Below are 20,219 nucleotides of genomic sequence, written 5' to 3'. Positions count from 1 at the left end.
CTCTGCCTGGATGAGCCCCTCAGTGATGTATGGACACATCCACCGTGGCCCCTGCTGTACCACACCAAGGGACTAGGAGAACCTGGAAGACTCTGAATGCAAAATACACCTTCTTTCTTATAAAAAGACAAGTAGTGATCTTCTATTTATTATGACTTTGACTCAGGAGGTCATTTGGACTGCAAAGCCACTTAAAAAAGAGTGACAACTGGATCTAGGTGTGTCCTTGTGGCAGTATCATAGCTGCCTCACTCAGCAAGGTGAAGAAAGAGGCATACCGATGTGACAGGATACACTTATGCTGGCATCAGCCATGCTAAGCATGTCTGGTACATAGAAGATTTCTGTCTCCAGAACAGGTTTTAGGCACATTTCACCAGCCCAAATTTAATCCCTCCTGACAGCATGCTTACTTTAATGCCATCTTTCTTTTCAGAAAGTTTCACCAATCTTTCCTCAACAGCTTTTACCACAGAGTTCCGAGGTGAGTAGACCTAGGGGTGTAAAGGGTGCTGGATTATTAGTAAAAGAGGTCAGAGTCCTTTATCCGACAGGTTTGATGCAGGTCCCACGTGATACTCAGCTAAAGGAGTGGCTTCATGGCTAGTGTGATTAGGTGATGCAGTTCACACATGCTTTGTGCCTAGCCAGACTCGAGGCTGATAGTAAAGCCTGGTAGCTATTACTGATTGTCTTCTGAGAGCATCCATGCATCCATTATCAAACTTCTCCCAGTTGCAAGATACACACCAAATGAGGACTTCCCCCTGCCCCTTAGCAGTATAGTCCACATAGCTAACAGCTTAGAGTGGGGTTTTTTGTTGTTGTGGTGGTTTTGGGGTTTTTGTTAATGGCTTATATAATAGCTCTGGCAATTTCAGTGAGCTCCAGTATCTTGCTTCCTTCTCCCACAATCCCCAAATAAGCATCACTGCAGCACACGCTGCTGGTAGCCCTCAGCCTCTCCTTTTCAATCCCTGCAGCAGCTCCCAATTCGTTCATCTTTACTCTCAGCAGGGAAGGTACCTTAGCTGCCTTGCATTCATTCTTCATTCAGCAAAATGTGGAACAAATGTTCAGTGACAGCCTGTTGCACACAAGTTTAACAGCGCATAAAACAGAAAGGCTACTGATAGCAGCTTTTGGGAATTCAGCGTTTTGTATTTAAAGCTATTCAGCTTTACAATAATGTGATGGTTCATTCTGCAGCTTGATTCCCAGAGATGTGTGGCTTTATGTAAAGCAGTGTTAGTGTATTTGTAAGACACTTTTGGATTTCCAGTAGAGTCCGTAAACTCCTAAGAAAAGAGTTTGTTCCAGATATTGCAACAGGAGGGGTTAATAATTCAAATATCCCACTAATCTCAGAGTACTTTGGGCTCCACGTTCTCCAAGAAGTCACCAAGAGATTTTTGAAGATGCAAAACATGACAGCAATTAAATCAATAATAATGATACATTTCTCTGGTGGATATGTATTTCTATGTAATGGAAAATCTTAAATGCTGTTTAAGCACTTCATTACCAGACTATGTATCTTCTGACCCCTAGTTGAAGCTGTGTTGCTGCATTAAGGAAAGAGGTGTTTGTATTTGAGGGGAAACCCACAACCAATTTTTCAGACTTCACTTGCAGGCTTGGGGATATGTTGTCCCACTCTTCCCAGCCTTTCTCTCTGCTCTGTGTTCACTTTCCCTTTTAGGACTCTAAGCAGCTCCATTTTTTCAGATTTCTCTCTCCCCAACACAAGTCTTACTTCACTGCCTGTTACTTTCCTCCTATATTTTTGTTGTCCTGCCATACCGTGGAGGGGTTATACATTTTCTTTCTGTAGCACCTATAGTGGCTGCCTGGAGGAAATCCCTGCATCTCTTCCCTATGTGACAGGTGAGTGGTTCAGCATGGTATGAAGACGAGTAGAAGCACCTTTCCTATGAGGATCTTTGGTGTCCCCATGCCTGAGTTTCTGCCCTGGCTGCTGTAAGCAGGCTGGGGATACCCCATATAACCAGGTGCTCTGTCTACTACATGAAAGACCTCCATTTTTTTCTGAGGCTGAAGATGGCAGTGCAAACCTGTCCCTATCCCTTTCTCTTAAAAGGCCTTCATAGGTGTTTTTTTTTCCCCTCTCTATCACAGGGTAACTGCTTTCCCAGGAGACTGGGAGGCTGCAGAATGCAGGCCCCTATCCCTGCGATTGCAGAAGAACATATTGGGTCTTTCCAGTTGTTCTCCCTCCTGTTGCACTAATATTCCCATTGGCAGCAGGCTCTTCTGAGCCCAGCCAGGAGACACTTTTGTAAACAGAAGGTAAAGAGCTACAGGTGCCAAAAGCATCCTTTTACGCATAGTACTTCATTTTATAAGAACATCTGGGGGTCAGGCATCGTTCCCTGCCTGTATTCAATTCCTGTGAAAGATTTTAAGCATTTTTGAAGACAGCTTTTAGCAGAGCCTTCCTTTTCAAGTTGTATATTAAACATAAGAAACAACACATGAAGAAATACTTTCATATATGGTCAGTCTCTAATCTTCTAAGAATAAGCCAATCAGATGCAAATCTATTTCCCAACAGCATATAATGTGTCATCTTAATATAGACATCTTTCCAGGCAGTGTGGTTTCCCTAATAGCAAAAAATAGAAAGCTGTCCTCATGGAGAGGGGTGGAAATATTACAGCACAGATGAAGTAATCCTATTGCAACACAGTCAAGAAGCCTTCAGACTGTAACTTGCCATTGAATCCTGATTGTCACCTGGAGCTGATAGCAGAGCTGGCAGCGCACCTCTGACAAGTGGCCCACTTGGGTGGTTTTACCTCCAGTTACCTCTGGCACACTGGCAGTATTGTTGGAGGGACACAAGTTGTGACATCTCCAGTCCTTTGCAAACACAAAGTAACTATACACAGAACAAAACCCAGTCTCAGCTCAGCTTCCATCCATGCCCAGAGATTTCAGTGAAGCAAGAGATAGTGACAGATCTGTAGTTGCCACCTGTGAAAGAAAACCAGACCCCCCCAGATGACTGCTAGCTGAACGTTCTTACCTCCCATCAGTACTGTAACTGGGAGGTGAGCAATATGAAAGGGAAACGTTTCCTGCGTGCAAGCTTTCTTACAGCAGTAGGTGAGAACCGCAGTTTTGTTTCAGGTATAAAATACTATAAAACTGAATATGTTCTCAAGTTTTCCCTTTTAAGACTTCTCAACAAGGAAGTAATAGTAGAAACACTAATTTTGTGTACAGAAAATAATAGGAAAACTTCACAATTATCAGCCCTGTAACGCTGTAAGACATGAAAGAATATTTTATGAGAAATATCATCTTTTCTTTAACTTGATTTATGTCATGAAAATACATTTAGCATCTGAGGAAAATAAACTCCAGTAGCTCAACATAAAATAACTGGTGGGTCACTGTGGTTAATTTTCTTCAGAACTGTTGAAGTGCTGAACAACAGAATGAGAATTCAAACAGAAATAACGTGCCAACAGGATGATTTGACTCAGTTTCATTTATGCAAAAACGAAGCAACAAGTTATCCTCATCAAGACAAAACTGATGCACAGAGCGCAGCAAGGAGTCCGTGTTTCTACCTTTGTTCATCCAAGAATAACAAGGGAAAGTTTGCAAAATGAATTCTGGTCTGTCAAAAGCACTCAAAAATGTTTGAGCCACCTCAATGCCTGTGACCTGGAATGCCTACCACTTTTTTTGTGTTGGCTGAACTTCGTTAGAGGTAAAAAAGCTGCGTGCCGTTGCAAGGGAGAGGGGAAGGAGATACTAACAGACCACTTTCCAAACAGATTTCCCAGGAACAGAACACTTAATAAAGGTCTCTATAAATGCTTTTTATGCATTTCTATTTATTATGCCATTAAGTGTCAACTGAAAGCTTGAAGCAGCATAAAATACAGCATTTTAATGGTTATTTCTACACACCTATTCCAGATAAGTCTAAACATACAGGGTATTAGTAATGCACAGGTGGCATTTGGATCTACCTTCCCCCTGACCAAGGTCACAACAAACAGGTCTGTGAGCAGAGGGGTTAATGGAGCCTGGTTTGCTATGGATTATGTGGGAGCTGAATTCACTGGTAGTAAACTGGGTGTGAATTTTAAGTTACATTTTTCTTGGATTTGGGATAGTTATAGCTTCTGTTGTGCAGAATCTCTTCTGTCTTATAAGAACTGAGTCCTCAGCAGAGGGGCTTTCCCTTGTTAGGGGCACTCAAAGTCTCACTCCTCTCAGCCACGGGCTCTTGATTTTCATGAATTTATAAGAATATAAATTGCTTGCAGACTGCTGCTACTTTCCAAGTTGGTTAAAATTTGCTGGTGGGTTGAAAAGCTGCCACAGCAGGACAGACAGATGCATGACCACATCCAAATCATATGATTGCATAAGCCTTGTTTCCTTAGAAAACCAGGCCAAGAATTCCCAGACCCATGAAAAGGAAATTACAGAGAAAGAAAAGAGCAATTAAAACAATATATCAACAGCAGCTAAAACACGCCTCCTACTTCTATCCATGGCAAATCCACACACATGAAAGAGTTTTTGAGGCAAATATTGTTCCCAGATTAAAGACATCTTAATGGCTCTCATTTACCACAACAGTTTCACTTTTTCATACAGTAAACACAACTGAGCTACCAAAGGACATGCTTCATCATCATAACATCAATAAAGCAACACGCGACATTAAAGACATTTTATCTAACGAATGACATCTCTTATTGTAGAAGTAAAAGACAACAATAGGTGTCCATCTTAGTTTCGAAGTTCTTTTCAGAGAGAACTAAGTAAGGTACAAGTATTTCTGTTCAGATAAGTAGAAGAACGAGGATACAATCTCTTTAAAGTTGGGGTTTTTTTAATCTTGTGAGCCATACAGTTTTCCTTTACATAGTATTTTTCACTAGAAATAGGACCAAAGCAAACTTTCAGAAAACAACTCCTTGGTCCTGCAGAAGCTCTGCTTTGGAAAATTGTGTCCTTTGATTCCCTTTTCTTTTCCCTTTCCATAAGCTATTTTCAGTATTTCCAACAAGTTGTTAGTCATAAGTTACTGAACCTGGAGGGTATTAACTCTGCAATGAAGCAGAAACAAGTTATAGATTAAGTTGGCTCCAGATAGCTTCATCATTTGAGTGACACAGGAATCATAGCACTCTGGATATACTGATGCAGCTTACTTTGAACCATTAATTTGATTGCATTTTTAGACAAATGTATATTTCTGATGAAAACTCTAAATGCGCATCTCTTCCACAAACGAACTTTATGTTGTTCTGGAAACATTTACATAGGTGATGGAGGACACGGTTGTGTGGCACCAGGAAGGCACGTTTGCCCTGAATTAAAATCTGTAATGTTAATTACAGCATGACAGCAACACTTGCAGTCCTCTCCCAGCTTACACACACCTCCCATCCTTTCTTTTGTCTTTCCTCCTAGTTGTAGTTCTTGCTCAGTTCCCACCCACCCCCACACCTTTCCTTCACCTCCTTCTCAGCCACCACCGTGGAGTGGAATGACAACTCTGACACTGGCAGAGTGTTCAAAGGGCCCGCAGCTGGTGCAGATGCTCTGTCATCCTTGCACTGGAAGAGCAACACTGTGTGGTGTGATCTGAGCTACTGTGTGTCTGCAGAGAGTGGAACTGCATTTGCATACGTGCCAGGATTTTGCATAGACTGAAAAAAGCTCACTGTTGTTTCCACTGAAGTGAGCTTAGGTGGGTGATGCTGAAAGGTAAACAAGTCTTCAGCTGTGGAACCCATCCCTGCCAGCTTTTACAGCTTTTTCCACTGCAGCTGCTGACATGACCGCCTGCGTTGCACAAGCATCACTCACCTGGGTGCAGCGCTGCGTGCAGTGCTCAGTTTAGGGAGGCTGTGCTGAACACTAATGCAGCTTGATAAACAGGAGGTAGGGCATTTGTGAATACTTAAGTTAGTAGGTAGATTAGATTTGATACGGGGGGAAGGGACTATAAAACTAAAGGTTAAATGATCTGTATTGTCACTCAAACGAGCAAATTACATTATTCTTTCCTTGCTTCTGAATTAGCTGTATTCTCAGTACTAATTTTTAATTCTCTTAAATTTGGCTCCCTGAAATATATGCTAGTTAAATTCAAGTCAAGACTTAAGATTTTTTTCTGAATTCTAAAAGCAGTCTTTACCTTACAAGCAATACAGACCTTCTCTAGCAAACATATTTGGAATCTTTTGGGGAGGTAATGGCACAATTTTTCTCACCAGCTGTCCAGGTACGTGTAAATAGTTGGTTGTGAAGCCTGTGTGTTCATAGAAGAGCTAGTGAAGTGCCAGGTTCCAGGAGTAACATACATGCTCATTATGGAGGTAGTATTTCTCACAACCATCATGCTTTGTCTTTTTAGCAGACAAGCTGTACTAGTTGCCAAAGGTTTGTTTTTCTGATAGCCTTCTCTCCCAGGGAAACAAAATCCCCAGCAAGCAGCAGCGACTGCTATGACTGCTGAGAGCAGAAATAAATGCACATTCAGGACTGATCTACTAATAACCTTTACCCTCCTCGCTCCCAGCCCAGCCCATTATCTGTGTTTTGCATCAGTTACCTGGAAGCCTAAAACTTAGCAGACAATTCTGAAACCTGAGCAGCTGAAATAGTTTCACTCCCTCCCCCACACCAAGGAGCTCGATCCATCTCTGACACTTACACTGTGGTTAAAAACCCAACTCTTTCAATGCAACTGAACATATACATTTTTCAAATACACACATTGGACTTAGAGTAACCCAGAAACAGCAAGGTATTAATGCAGACAAGAATTTTTCTACTCTTATATACAGGATATTTCTAACTATTTTATTATATTTGAATTATTATTTTTTCATCTCTAAATGGCAGTCTGCCAGTTGCCCTTATCTCTTGAACTGCTCCTTTGCATGCTAAATCCAATACAAACATCAGCATGTATTAGATATATCTATCTTTACACTGAGCACCAGCTCGTAAAATGACAAATATGATAGCACAAACACAGAATTTATCAGAGGCTGCCGATGATCAGAATCACATTTTTGCTGGTGAGAAATGAAAAGATTTTTATGAAGTCTAAATGGAGTAGAGTTCTTTGTCACGTACAGCTTTGGGGGATTCAGATGAGCACTGATTGGAATTTGGCCCCTTCCCCCCCACCCCCCAATATGAGATAATAAATATCTCTGCTCAGGGCTCATCTTGTTTTCTTACTGGCAGAGAACACTCTCTTGAGAGACTTGCTACATTCCAACACCACCACCCCGCCTTGTGGTTTTATTTCAAGTTCACATGCAAATAGTTGTCTACCATTATTCTACAATGAAACATTCAGATTTGACACTTGGGTTTCCTTTGAGATGGGAGGATACAAATCCACACACCTTTTAAAAATAATTTTAAAAAGGATCCTTTGTTTATACTTCATAGTTTGAACACTTCACAGTGCAAAGGTCTTATTTCTAGCTTAAGATCTAGTCCGGAAGGTTTTTTCCCCACAACATATTTCTGTTTCTATTCAGCCATTAGAAGTCAGGATTCAAATCTTTATCCATTTTTCTTCCTTCATCATACAGCGGCAGAGCTCACAGTATAACCTGCATCAAGTGTTCCTCTTGATTCTGCCTTCATAACAAGAGGTATTTTGAGAGATATGTGGAAGAAAGTACAGTTTGTACTGCTTACTGTAATGGGGCTGACGATGATAGGCAAGAGAGACAGCAACATGCAAAGCAAGACTTCTGCAGGAACAGATCTTATAAGTATTTAAGCAATGGATCTCCTATTTCGTTCTAAGTGATCACTAGCAGGGGTATGTCATCAAAACCAGTGAGGTTTGCAGCTGTATTTTGCAACAAACGAGCCTAACTTCTAGTTGTAAGAAACTAATGTTTTGATCATTTATTTTATATTAAACCAGAGTCAGACGAGGTAAGGTGAGAATATTAATTCCAGCTGTTCTCACCAACAGCTGAGATTGTCAGGCAGGACTGAAGAGCTCTTTAATTAATGGTAGGGTTGGCTCTCTTTGGGAAGATACACCCAGTGAACAAACTCAAATCTAAAAAAGGCATGTCCAATTTAAAGCGCAAGTGTAGCTCCAAAAGTAATACATATACAATTATATATATAAAAATTAAAATTAAAAAATACACTTATCCATATAAACATGTAAAAGGATAGTTAAAACAGCCTTGCACTTCCCTCTGCCCTTAATTAGCTGTCCTTATCAAAAGTACTGCGAGGAAGCAGCTGGTATTTAGCACCATGAACAGCACAACTTTGGACAGACTGTGTTTGTCTTTACCTTGTCAATTGTTTGAGAAATTGGAAATGAAGAGGCACTTGTTTGTGTGACTTCCTCCACTGTTTGGGGTAGATAACCTTGAAAAAATAGCACAAGAGGCAGGCTTGATTTTACCGTCCCAAATATCTTGCTCAGATTTGGCCTCACCTTTCAGGCAGCCCTTGCCCATATCAGAGTTCCTACTTTTCCTTTTGAAGGGGACTTCAGGAAGGGGCTGTTTCGGCAGCTAGTCATACGAACTGTTGCAAGTCCTAAAGCAGCACTCCAAGAAAATACTTCTGGCCACAGCAAGAGCTGTAACATCACCATTTTTCAGAAGGCAAACAGCGTAAATGTCCCATGTCCAGAACATGTACCACTGCCATCTGCAGGAATATCAAGGTGCAATTCAGCTACTGTGCCAAAACCTCTCTGTGTCACACTGTGGTTCCTTGTTAAGATTTCAAGTCTGGCACTTGTGGCCCTGATTTCAATGTAGTGCCAGAAAATGTTGTTACCATTCCAGAGACCTGCAGTCAGTTACACTAGCGAGGATGACCTTAGTCAGTTGTAAGAATGAGCATTCATAAAGCCATTTACTTGCCAGGTGTCTCGGACTGTGTCCTACTGGGTAAGGAAATATCCTCTCTACAGAGCAAGGATAGATGAAGCACTAGAGAAGCAACGTGTTGATATTGCACAAGGAGTCTGCTACAAAAGCAGCTTTTCTGCGTCCCAGAGAGTCACCTTATTCTGCAGTAGGACCATTCTCCTTTCCTTTCCATCACAATTGGTCACCCTGGTGAGTTTGGTTTATGATCACTTCATGACTTGCAGCTCCCGCTGACTTTAACAGGACTGAGGCCACTATCAGATGCTTTTCAAAACTAATGCTGAAACGCACCTCAAAATAAGGCAAATGAAAACAAAACCATATCAACATCTATTCCATGCAGTTAACAGGCTCCCTCAGAGCGCCTTGAAGCATACTTCAGTTATGACCTGGCTTGATTCTGTAGCCTTTAGCTTAGTGGATGCGTCTCATCTTCACTCAACAAGGCTGAACCAGAGTTCTACACAGATTTTTCTGCTGGCTTCAGGATTCTAGTTACCTTCCAAGAATCTGAAATCGGAGGGGAACAAACCCAAGATCTCACCTTGGAATTTTTTTGGGAACCAGAAAGTGTTGAACTTACTGATCAATTTTGTTTAAGAAGCTTTTCAATGTTGTTGTGATAAGTAGGAAACAAACTTTCACTGAGACTTAAAGTAGTGGAAGTAAAGCTTTAATTAATTTTAGGAAAGCATAGATAGTCAAGTCAGATAATTCTTCTTTAGGTTCAAAAGAGAAGAGACTGAAAAAGGCTTTGACTCATCTGTCATTTATGCTGCCCTAATATACACGGACTACAGAACTCCTTCTGAGAGCAAACTCAGACTAAAGAGGAATTCTCAAAGCTCATTATACGGTACTTGCAAATGAGTTGAAGTGCTAAGTCTTTGATTTCTGGAGTTGCCAAACACTGGCTCAAATCCCGACCCCCTAGCACACAGCCTGCATAACTAGGACATACATGAAGGAAATCAACAGGAGAGGGTGGTTTGTTTTTTTTTTCTCCTTAAGAATTCAGGGCAACAACAGAGCCATTTTGCACTTAACCATTCATTAATTGCATCTCTAATAACTCTCAGACGACACGTCTTTTCTCCACTGCAACAGCAAGCATGCTTATGTGTTTGCAGTGTCCTACCCTTTTCTTTCCCTGGCCCTGAGAAGGCCCCATTAGTTACCCTCCAGGACGTCTAGTGCGGATCTCCCTGTGCAACAGACCCAGTGCCTGCGTGGCTCTGCCACGTGTTCAGAGAGATGGCCAGATCTGGGAAACCATACAGCATACTGCATCTACTTGAAAAGATTAACATTTCGTTGTCTTATTTTCATTTCTGACTTAAAGAGCCCCCAAACCCTCCGGTCCCTACTGCAACAGTATGTATCAGCCCAATCCCAATCAGCATTTGTTACAACACTGGCCAGGAGCATTTCGATAAGAGCATATTCTCTAGCCGTGCTACGGCATGGGCAAGTGCCAGAGCTATGCATCACAGTGCCAGTTAAAAGGCAGTTCTTGTACACCATGAATTTTGGAGAGAAGAAGCCAGCTAACATTGCCATTCCCTTCTTACTAGTGTTTAATGGTGGGTGGGGAGGAGAAAGAAAAGAAACACTTTAATCTAGAAGTGCTTTTCCAAAGAGATGTCATCTGACCATGGTGGATTATTAAATCCTCTGCTAACATAGAGTGACATAAATGAATTGCCTTAAAGCATTGTAGCTGCATTAGATCTGGCCCAGAGCTTCTTCAGTCTTCTTTTGGTCATCAGATAATGTATCATTAGTTACTTTTGGCATCACTAGGACTCCTTCATTTCATTCCCAGAAGGCAAAAGCTGATACAGAGTTACACGACTGATCAGGCGTCCTCCATCTGATTTACTTCTTTGTGATCACTGAGCCCTTGATGCACAAGCTCTGTCTTTTTGTTAGCTTTGTCACATTGAGCTGCCATAAAACTCAATGGCCAAGTCAAATTTTATAATTACACAATTAAAATCAGGAGGGAGCCCTTCCACAGTCTCAACAGGAAACTGTCTAAGGTAATAGCTTTGGTGTTTTTCTTAAGATGTACCTCAACTGCATCGTTCTATTTGGGTTTGATTTTTTTTTTTCCAGCTAAATAGACCTATACTGTGTGGGCTGTTTACAGAGTGCTGGTGGTAAAATCATGAAGGCTCTGTCTGATCACTGTGCTGGGAGCATACTAGATGGAAAGGGGTTTATGCATCTCAAAATGCCCCTGAGGAACTGGAAACTTACAGCCCAAGGGGGGCAGAAATCATCCTTTTAAGTAAAGCTCTACAGTAGATTCTGTAGACATCACATGGGATATCCATCACCAGGGGTTTCCAAGAGGAGATAAGGTTTAAGAATGTAGCGTCTCCTGTTTTGAGGAGGAAGATTCTCTGTGATCCTTTCTATCTCAGTTGGGTTTGTTCTTTTTTAAATGCATAAAGCCTCATTTATTCCTTTAATCCACAGCTGAGGATCTACAGGTTCCTCAAAGGTAAATCACAATTTATTTTGTGGCAGTTTTCTGGATTAGTAATTACATGTGGAAGAAAAAGCAAGCATCTCATGAAGAATACATAGTTATTGATTTCAAAAGCTCTTGACATTGAGGGTATAAGTAATCTAGTTAGTCTTTTGTACAACAAACCTTTCCTTTCTTCTAATGAGGATAGTGCATTTTAATTATTATTGTGTTACCAAACCAGGCCACAAATTAACTAAAACCTGATGCATTTGATTGGCAAAGTTAACATCGTATTTCCCTTTAACATGAGCATATTAATGGTTAAGTTTGGGGAACACGTTCTGCATGCTCCTTCGCAATTTCTGCTGCCTCTTCCACAGCCAGAGCTATGAAACAAAGTGCCTTTCTGTTAAGCAGGGCAGCAAGCATCCAGGAGACCTCATGAACTAACAGCAAACTTGTCTCCAAAGGACCTTTCTCCTGTAGTTCCCTGGAGGGAAAATAGTGGTGATTATCAGGCTGATCTTCATGATGCTAGTCATCTGTCTTTCCTGCCTGTGAAGAAGGATATACATCACCAGACACTATTGTGGTCACAAAGAGAAGGTGATAACATCTCACTCACCTTTGACTATAGCTCTTGCATCCTTTTCTGAGATAAGTAGTTCACTACGGTAGTTGGTTGCCAGGTTTTTCTTCCCTTAAATATACAGGGGAACAAAAAACTACCCTCCCCTTGTCTTTACAATTAATACTTTCAGGCATGTCTTATTTTTCTTTGAGGTCATAACTTACTCATAGTTTAAAAATACACATTTTTTTTCTGCTGCCTACATTAGAGAATGCATCTTCTGTCATCCTCAGCCTTGGAACTCCCTTGCGTCCCACCAGGTGCAAAGCAACTTCAATTTTGTTTCCTACTACAAAGTAGAAAGGCAGATATATCAGTTGGCAATCATTTATAACACAACTCTCTAACAGGAGCCCAGGAACTAGTCTTTCATAAAATTAGAGAGCTGCGAAGTTAAGGGCTGGTCTAGCAAGAGATAAGATTTGTACTATGGGTTTACAACTCTAAACCATGGTTTTCAAAGCCTCTTGCTTGGAGCTCTGAATTCTAAAAGACCTTACGCAGTCTGGCACAGTCCAGAGTGGTTGGGCAAACTCACATCTCAGGTGCTTTAAATCTAAATGAACAAAGGAAAGGGGGTCAAAGCTGAAGGCAGAAGCTATGTTTTGCATTTTGTGGATCAGGAAGACTGTGGGAGTTCGGACAGACTCCCAGGCAGAGGAGATCACAGCTTACCATGCAACTAGATATGCTGGGAGCAGGTAACCTAAGGACAGAACTGACAGCGTAGTCAGAGTTTAAGTTACCTAGAACAGTGAAGTTTTTTTCTTTCTCTATTTATACAGCTTTGCAACAGTTCCATGTGGCAACTTAGCATTCACTCTCCCTTAAACACCAACAGTAAGCCGCTGCTGAGGGGCCTTTCATATAATACTGAGTGCATTTTAGAACTTTAAAAGATAAGTCTAAACAAACAGGAAACCTTCATGCAAAGCTTTTCATTTTGGGCTTTATAGAACAAAAATTCTGTTAAAAAGGTTCCTCTTCCTGCTTTATCCATTTTTAAATAAGTGCTAAAATATTGTGATACAATAATATAATTCCTGACTAAAATTCTGTGTCAGCCCAAGCTGCGATTTTAACCTTCCTCCTGAACAGGCAAGGCTAAAAATTAAGTATTTGAATGAATCTATTAAGTAAAATATTCCACGTCTATAATTCAATATTGAAAGAAGTCTGTAGTTTTCTTGCAATTATCTTGTTTCACAGTAATTATCACAATACTAGAAGAATTATTGAATCACTCCGTTTACAAATTTGGCAGACACACCAATGAATGCATAAAACCTTGTTGTTAAATAAAGGTTAGCACTAATTAAAGCAAACAACCCTTTTCACCACTAAAAACATACGCATGAATGCTTACACACACATACTTCTCTGTTGTCCTAAAGGCACCATGAGAAGAGCACATAGCAAGCGAGCTGGGACGGCTTTAAGGGTTGCACAGATGTGCAAGCTGGAGACTAAGGCTGTGCACTTCCATGAGGTACCAAACACTACTCTGCCACTGTATAAAAACTGGAATAAACTATGACTTGGATTCCTGTGCACAAAAACTTCAGGGAACCAACGTTTGACCAGAATCCAGTACCCGGTCCACATCTCCAGCCAGAACCAGAACAAGAAATCCAGAATAAGGCTCAATATGCTCAAACCTGACATCCCCCAGATCTGGGACAGGTGCACGTTCAAACCACAAAGGCATTTGATCTGTTTGACTAGCATCTCTTTGGGCAGTCATCTTAACACACTGGCAGAAAGGAGATGGTTTGAATTTCTGATGTTTCCAGCCTTCCAGAACCCCACAGACATTGGAAAGCTGGTCCTGGATCAGTCAGCACCAACGCTACACACAACTATTCTTGTGTTTATTTTTCCTCATCTAACCTGTAGCTCTTGTTCAGCTTTCCTACACAACAGAATGGCTTGATCTGCTACAGCAATGGGCATAAAGGGTGTAGAGACAGCAAGATGTGCTGTCCTGCCCTACCCTTAGCAGAACAGCACTGTCAGCCAGCCTTGCCCACTGGAAGTTTTGAACAGGCGTTTCTGTCCCTGCCATTCTGCCCTGAAGGCTTGAGGAGAGATGGTTTTGCTAGTGTTTACTCCGCATCCCCTTTTGAATCCTTCCTTCAAGCCTCTCTTCTGCTTCAGCAGCAACACAAAGCTGACAGCTGTTTGGCACCTGGATGTCACTGCCATTGCCACCCATGCAGTGGTTGCTGTCCACCATCCTGGGGGCCCTGGCTGCTCATCTCCCTCACCATCACCTATCCGCATGCCTGGAGAAGCAATTCCACCTCCCTGCAGCAGGGACCAGCTTTATCTCCTGGACCTGGGCAATGCCTGGTTCAACGGGACCCCAGGCAGCAACACCAGCTCTGGGAACAGTAATGCCAGCCCCATCTAAGGGAAATTAACCTCACTTGGGCCAGGCTCTTAATGTGTAGAGAAAGAGCTATCTAAATCTTTAATTGAGCAGGGGTTACTGGAGGCTGTTGGAATTCACCATCTTTCAGACAAAGATTTCAATACCCAACCTGTTCAAAGGCCATAAGACCTACAGAAGACTGGAGTTGGAGTTGAAGTTAAATACCCTTCAGTAAATATTTTGTTGAAAAATTCCTCCCTTGGGAAGATGAAATAGGTAGAGAAAGCTTTCATGAATTCAGTTCAGATTTAGGGTGTAATGGTGACCGAAGAGGAGAAAATGGAAAGTCAAAATACTTCAACCATTTACCTGACATTTGTTTTGAAAATTGACAGACAGATGCTAAAACAAAGCAAACCTGCTTTTGACTCAAGTGAAACAGTCGCAGGTAGGGAGATTTCTTCGTTATTTTACAGAGAAAAACCCAAGAGAATTTCACTTTGAGTCAACTCAACGTTTTTCTTGGATGTTCCAGCTTAGCCACTGATCCAAAAGCCCCTGCTTATTTAGGCAGCTCTAATTGCAACCCACTCCCTTGGCTTGTTTCTAGAAGTGGAGCTCTGAGAAGGTTTTTGTTGATGCTCAAAGAGGAATGTTTTGTAGGCTCAATTACAGGAGAAACTGCATCAGTTAAAGTGAAAAACACATCCATGTGTAATTTCAGAATGTAAATATAAGTTATCCTCTAAGTCTTCCTAGCTGTAAAATCTTTTTCAGCTATATGGGCCTTCCGGAGACCAGGTATTCCTCCACTGCCAGTGACATTTGTAGAGGCTGACGAGGACTTAAATGTTTGAATAATCATTTATCAGCAATAGAAGAACTTTCCGAGTAGGGTTCACTCCTTTCTCACACAAATTGTTATTTTTCTGTAATCGGTGAAAAGGGAGGTAAATCATTGTTTCCACAACCCAAATTTTCTTGGCAAAAACAACGCTTATGAAGGAACTGTATGAAATCCAATATCCTTGAAAACCATCCTTTCAGAATTAAGATGACAGTTTAATTAAACTCCAAAAATTATTGGTTTGTCTGAATTTCACCTTATTACCTTAATGAAGTCTATTTGTATAAACCATGCACTTGTTCAAACTTAAGGCTACAAACCCCAATTTTGGAATACAAAAAGCTGCCTAACATGAGAAAAAGGTTTGGAGACCAAGAAAATTTATTAGTCACCCTGAGAAGAAATGATGCTGGTGCTGTCATGCAATTAAATTTGGATGGGTGGTAATTATTCTGGCTTTGGAAAACAAAGAAGATGCTTTTAATAACTGATTCAGATCCTATTCTTACTCCATCTTGTACGACTGGGATTTGACAGTAACTCAATAATCCTAAATAGATGAGACACCTGTTGAAATGTTAATTTCATTGCAGCTTCTATGTCTTCTGACCCTAATCCTGTTTCATGTTTTTGTTGCCAGCAGTGAACAGATGCACTAATTAACACCAATAAAGAAAAGTCTACCTTTGGCTGTTGGTCCAGCAGCAACTCAGTGCAGTGACTATATAAATATATGTCTATTTACATATAAAATATAGATATATAAATATATATTTCGGAGAAAAAACACCATTGGAATGGATAAAATCTCTTGTATTTCTACCTCTTACAAAATATTTTTACTTGCACATCTAGTACTGGATTGTGTAGAAGAATGGAAGAAGTCTGGCTTAAGAAAAAAAAAAAAAAAAAAAAAAGAGGCAGGAGGGAGAGAAATGCTTGCAAAGCTCAGATCTAAAAGAAAACTAGAGCGACCATCACAGAAGCTTTCTATTTAAATCTTCCCCCTCCTACCACAGAAATTCACTGTACCACACGCTTGTGCCCTGTAGCTGTAGTACTCTCAGCTACACCAGCTGGTGCCTGGGAGAGCAAACCTGTTCTCCTGAGGTGGCAGCCCTCCTGATTTGTACCGAAGTGAGAATGGTTCAAATGCGCTCCCTTCCCCTGCACAGCCTTTGGCTTTGGTTTTAGGGGACAAGGCAAAGGAAGGGGATGTCAGTTGGACTGCTGTAAATTGATTTAAGTTACCTGAAGTATTGCTCTTCTCTCTTGTGACAGTGTGCTACCCCCCACCCTGACCTCATGGCCAATGACTGCCTCCAGCTCAAAGCGCAGTCCAGAGTTTGGCTTGAGCAGCACATCTGTCTTGCAAAACAGGCAACGGAGATGGTCTAATGAGAAAAACCGAGTGATGCCCGTGGTGAGGCAGGGGCCTCACAGCCCAGTGTTGCTGCAGCAAAGGCCAGGAAGACCCCCCCATCTGTAACCACACACCTGCGTCTGCACCGACCCCCCAGCTCCGCGCTGAACCACTGGGCCCAGCTGACCTTCCCCAATTGGCACTGGGTTAAGGGCCAGTCAGCACACAATACTTAGTCCTAAAATGCCAGATTTTATACTTTTATACTCCTGGCAAGGTGGGACTTTTTTTTCAGCTCTTAACTACAGCAGGGGTTGGCGGGCCTGGACCTCTCCTCCCCATCAGGGATGCCTCTTTGATCAGATTTGCGCCTCCAACTACATTGGACATTAGCCAGGACAAGCACTGTACACCTAACTCAAGCTCGATTTTTGCAGCAAGTGTATTTATCAAAGCCAATTCCAAATTTGTTATACGTGCTGCCTTAATAAATCATCTATTTTGCCAGCTTTGCAAAACCGTTTCAGCCAGAGTCCTTAACTGGGCTCTGACAGGCAGAGCTTGGTTCTACGAGTGGCTGCACATCTAAGCCTTTAGACTTAAACCTGTTGACCAAGTCTGAGACTAGGGTTGGATTTAGCTGCACCTAGACTCCTCTCTGAGAAGGAGTTTAGAAAGTGAAAGGATCCTTTCTGAACCTCATGACTCTAGGGGAGGGCTGTCTTACTCCCCCCCTCTTCCCCCAGACTCTTAGTGCAACATCTCCCCCTTTCGCTTTTTTGACTCAGGTTCAAACATGATATAAAAAAAATAAAAAACCCATGACAACACAAGCTATATTTTCTATTAGACATTACCAACAGATGAACTCCCAGCTGTTACAAGGAAATAACAGTATCATCTTTCCCAATGAAACAGCTCACGGTTACAGCTTTAGTATTTGTTTTCTAACAGATTTGCAACAGTTTTCTAACCAGATTCTGAAATATTAAGAGTTGCTGTTTTGGTGACCATTCCCAGCATTAAGCATAGATGCAAGGTTAGCCACAAAAACCAAAAACAACGTAGATCTGAATTTATGTAGTAGTGGGTTTTAGAAGCGAAATGACTGGTCACAGAAACCTGCTTTGCACCTTCCCTCTTGTTTCAGTTTCAGGAGGTGTCAACTCAAGCCGGCAATGCTGTAACATACTTTAGAATGAGTTTACAGCCATGTTATTTGTATGGAATTGCTGTTGGACATTAAGTGAAGTTCCCCACTCCAGCCAATACTGGTTGCTTTATTTAAAGGAAGGGGACGCTGTGAGCTTCAGTCCTAGTTCTTTATTTGTGCTGTCCCACTTGCATGTCCAACTGCTGTTCTTTGTTTTATACCCTGCAACTTGTTTATAAATTTGAAATCTACTTAATTATTCTGAAGTACTCAAGAAGTTTGCATACCTGTCACAGCAGGTGCGGGGGAAGAGTCATGGAATGAAAACCAGAATGAAACACTAAGCTCTTTTTTTTAAGGACAGCATGGGGAAAAATAGCAAATTTTTTTTTGCTATCATAAGGACTGTCTTCTTCAAATAGCTACAGATGCCACATACGAAGTTTTGTCTTACATGGAATTGGAAGAGAGACTGCATCTACTGTCAGCATGGGCCATGACCCTGCAAACATGTAAGTATTCCTGCTCCCATAGCAGCCAGTGCAGATGAAGCCAGGCAAAGCCACAGTACATCCGTGACAAACTAGCACTCCTATGGCTCCATTTCCTGCTTTATCACACCATGATGGAATACCTGGCACAAATCAGCAGGTTTTTTTGGCAGCCTTTATGTTACAACTACCACAGGGAGAAGGCAGAGTAAATGCTGCCTTCTCAGCAGCCCAGTAAGAATTCAGGGGATATAATAAAAACACAATCCTGTTGCTTGCTTGTAGGTAACAGGCCAGTGTTACCTGCAAGTAGCTGCATCATTATTATTTGAGACTGTTGCAGTGACTGTCCTTTGTGTACCAGAAGACACTTACTTCCCTTGCCGAAGGGTAAGCCCTTTCCTCTGATCCGTTTTGCACATTGCCAAACAACTACATAAGAACAGTAAGCAGAGATCATCAGCACAAATCCATTAGAACAAGTTTACACCTATAATTTTATGCTTTACTGAAAGGGCCGTCTGCTAAAACACCACACAGATCACCATGATAAAACGTAGTTAGTTATTTGTATTACTTTAGTACCCGAAAGCCTCAGCCAAGAATTCCTGTTGCAGTGCCCAAGGCCTTTTTTGAGGGACTTACCCAGCTGTCAGCTAAGTGTTATTCCTTAGCGAAGGCAGGCTTGGTGGTTACGTGCAGCAGGCTCGAGTGAGTAAATTCAACAGTCTGGAACTATATGTGGCTGTAGATACATTAATGGATTGGTGCAGCAAAGGATTGTGAAATCACAGAGGAAAAGTGTTTACCGGGGAGCAAAGGACAGAGTCCAGGGAGTCATTACAGCAGCAAAATGAGATTTAATTACTTTGGCAAAGCACACATCTATCTTAGGTGGTTTCTTAGTTTTTGCTCCCTCTACTTCACTAAGACATATAAAGAATTAAGTAGATTTATGGTGCAGTCATGGCAGGAGAAGTAGAAAAATATTTCATTTTCAGGACTGTGTCAGACTCCTCATTTTTAGTTGTCTCCATTTTATTTTCGTTTTCCACTGTGATTATCTTCATTCTTGCCTGCTCATCTCTGCAAGTTTGTACAGTATTCTAAGAGAAACATCTGCTTAACATTCATTATAATTCTGCTCATTTATTCAGGGTTCTGATGGAAGAAGGCTCAAAACTGGGGGTGGGGGGTGGGGGTGGGAGGAAGTCTTTTCAGTTTTAGTTTATGGAAGAAATACCCTCAACTGGGAACATCTCACTTTCCTAAGAGGAGATCACTTTGGAGTACACCATTCTCAGCAGGTAGCCAAGTATGCATCACTGGAATAAACTACCTTCCTCAGTTATTTGTACTTGCTGGAATCTTGTTATCAACATTTCAACAAAGGAGTGCCCAACATCACATGTAAATAACATTAAATGCTTTACATTTCTTGTATTATCTCTTTAGAAGTATTTTTAATTGATAGAAGTACATGCAATTACATATTTTTGTATGTTATGTTTATTGCAGTAGTTTTCCTTGGCAGGAAAACAACTGTTGTTTGCACAGAAAGACATAGCTATTGGAAGTGATTTATCCACATGAGCATTTACCTGGGTATTCACATGGCCCCTGGCTATGTGAATGTGCTTTTATACAATAGGATTTAGTAATCTGCAAACAGATTTAACAAGTGCCAGCCAAGAGCTCCCCAAGCAAACCTCCACACATGACAAGTCAAATATACAATTCAAAATAGAAACTCAGTATAAAATTAATGAGTTTTATGGGGGAGAGGGAGGGGAGGGGGGAAGATGCCTCTGTTTATTTATATAAATTCCTGAAGAGTAAAGGAATAGATGAAACCTGCTTGATAAATGGGCATACAATTTCTATCCTAGAATAATTCAGTGACTCAAACTGACCTGAGACACCATGTACCCAGGTTCACCACCTT

General features: G+C 41.4%; 1 protein-coding gene across 2 annotated transcripts in view; it reads right to left on the bottom strand.

Moving 5' to 3' along the window:
• Positions 1 to 19,014, bottom strand: part of PCGF5 (polycomb group ring finger 5) — a 100,462-nt gene extending 81,448 nt beyond the window's left edge. Inside the window, exon 1 of one of the 2 annotated variants that reach the window (XM_037399438.1) lies at positions 18,920 to 19,014. The gene's annotated coding sequence lies outside the window, so the exon portion shown is untranslated. The remainder of the gene's footprint in view (positions 1 to 18,919) is intronic. The other variant, XM_037399439.1, reaches the window with a different exon arrangement.
• Positions 19,015 to 20,219: the final 1,205 nt, after the last annotated feature.

This window comes from Falco rusticolus, chromosome 9 (assembly GCF_015220075.1).
Source record: "Falco rusticolus isolate bFalRus1 chromosome 9, bFalRus1.pri, whole genome shotgun sequence".
NCBI lineage: Eukaryota > Metazoa > Chordata > Aves > Falconiformes > Falconidae > Falco > Falco rusticolus.
The sequence above is the reverse complement of the archived record's forward strand: the minus strand, read 5'-3'. Positions and strand labels throughout refer to the sequence as shown.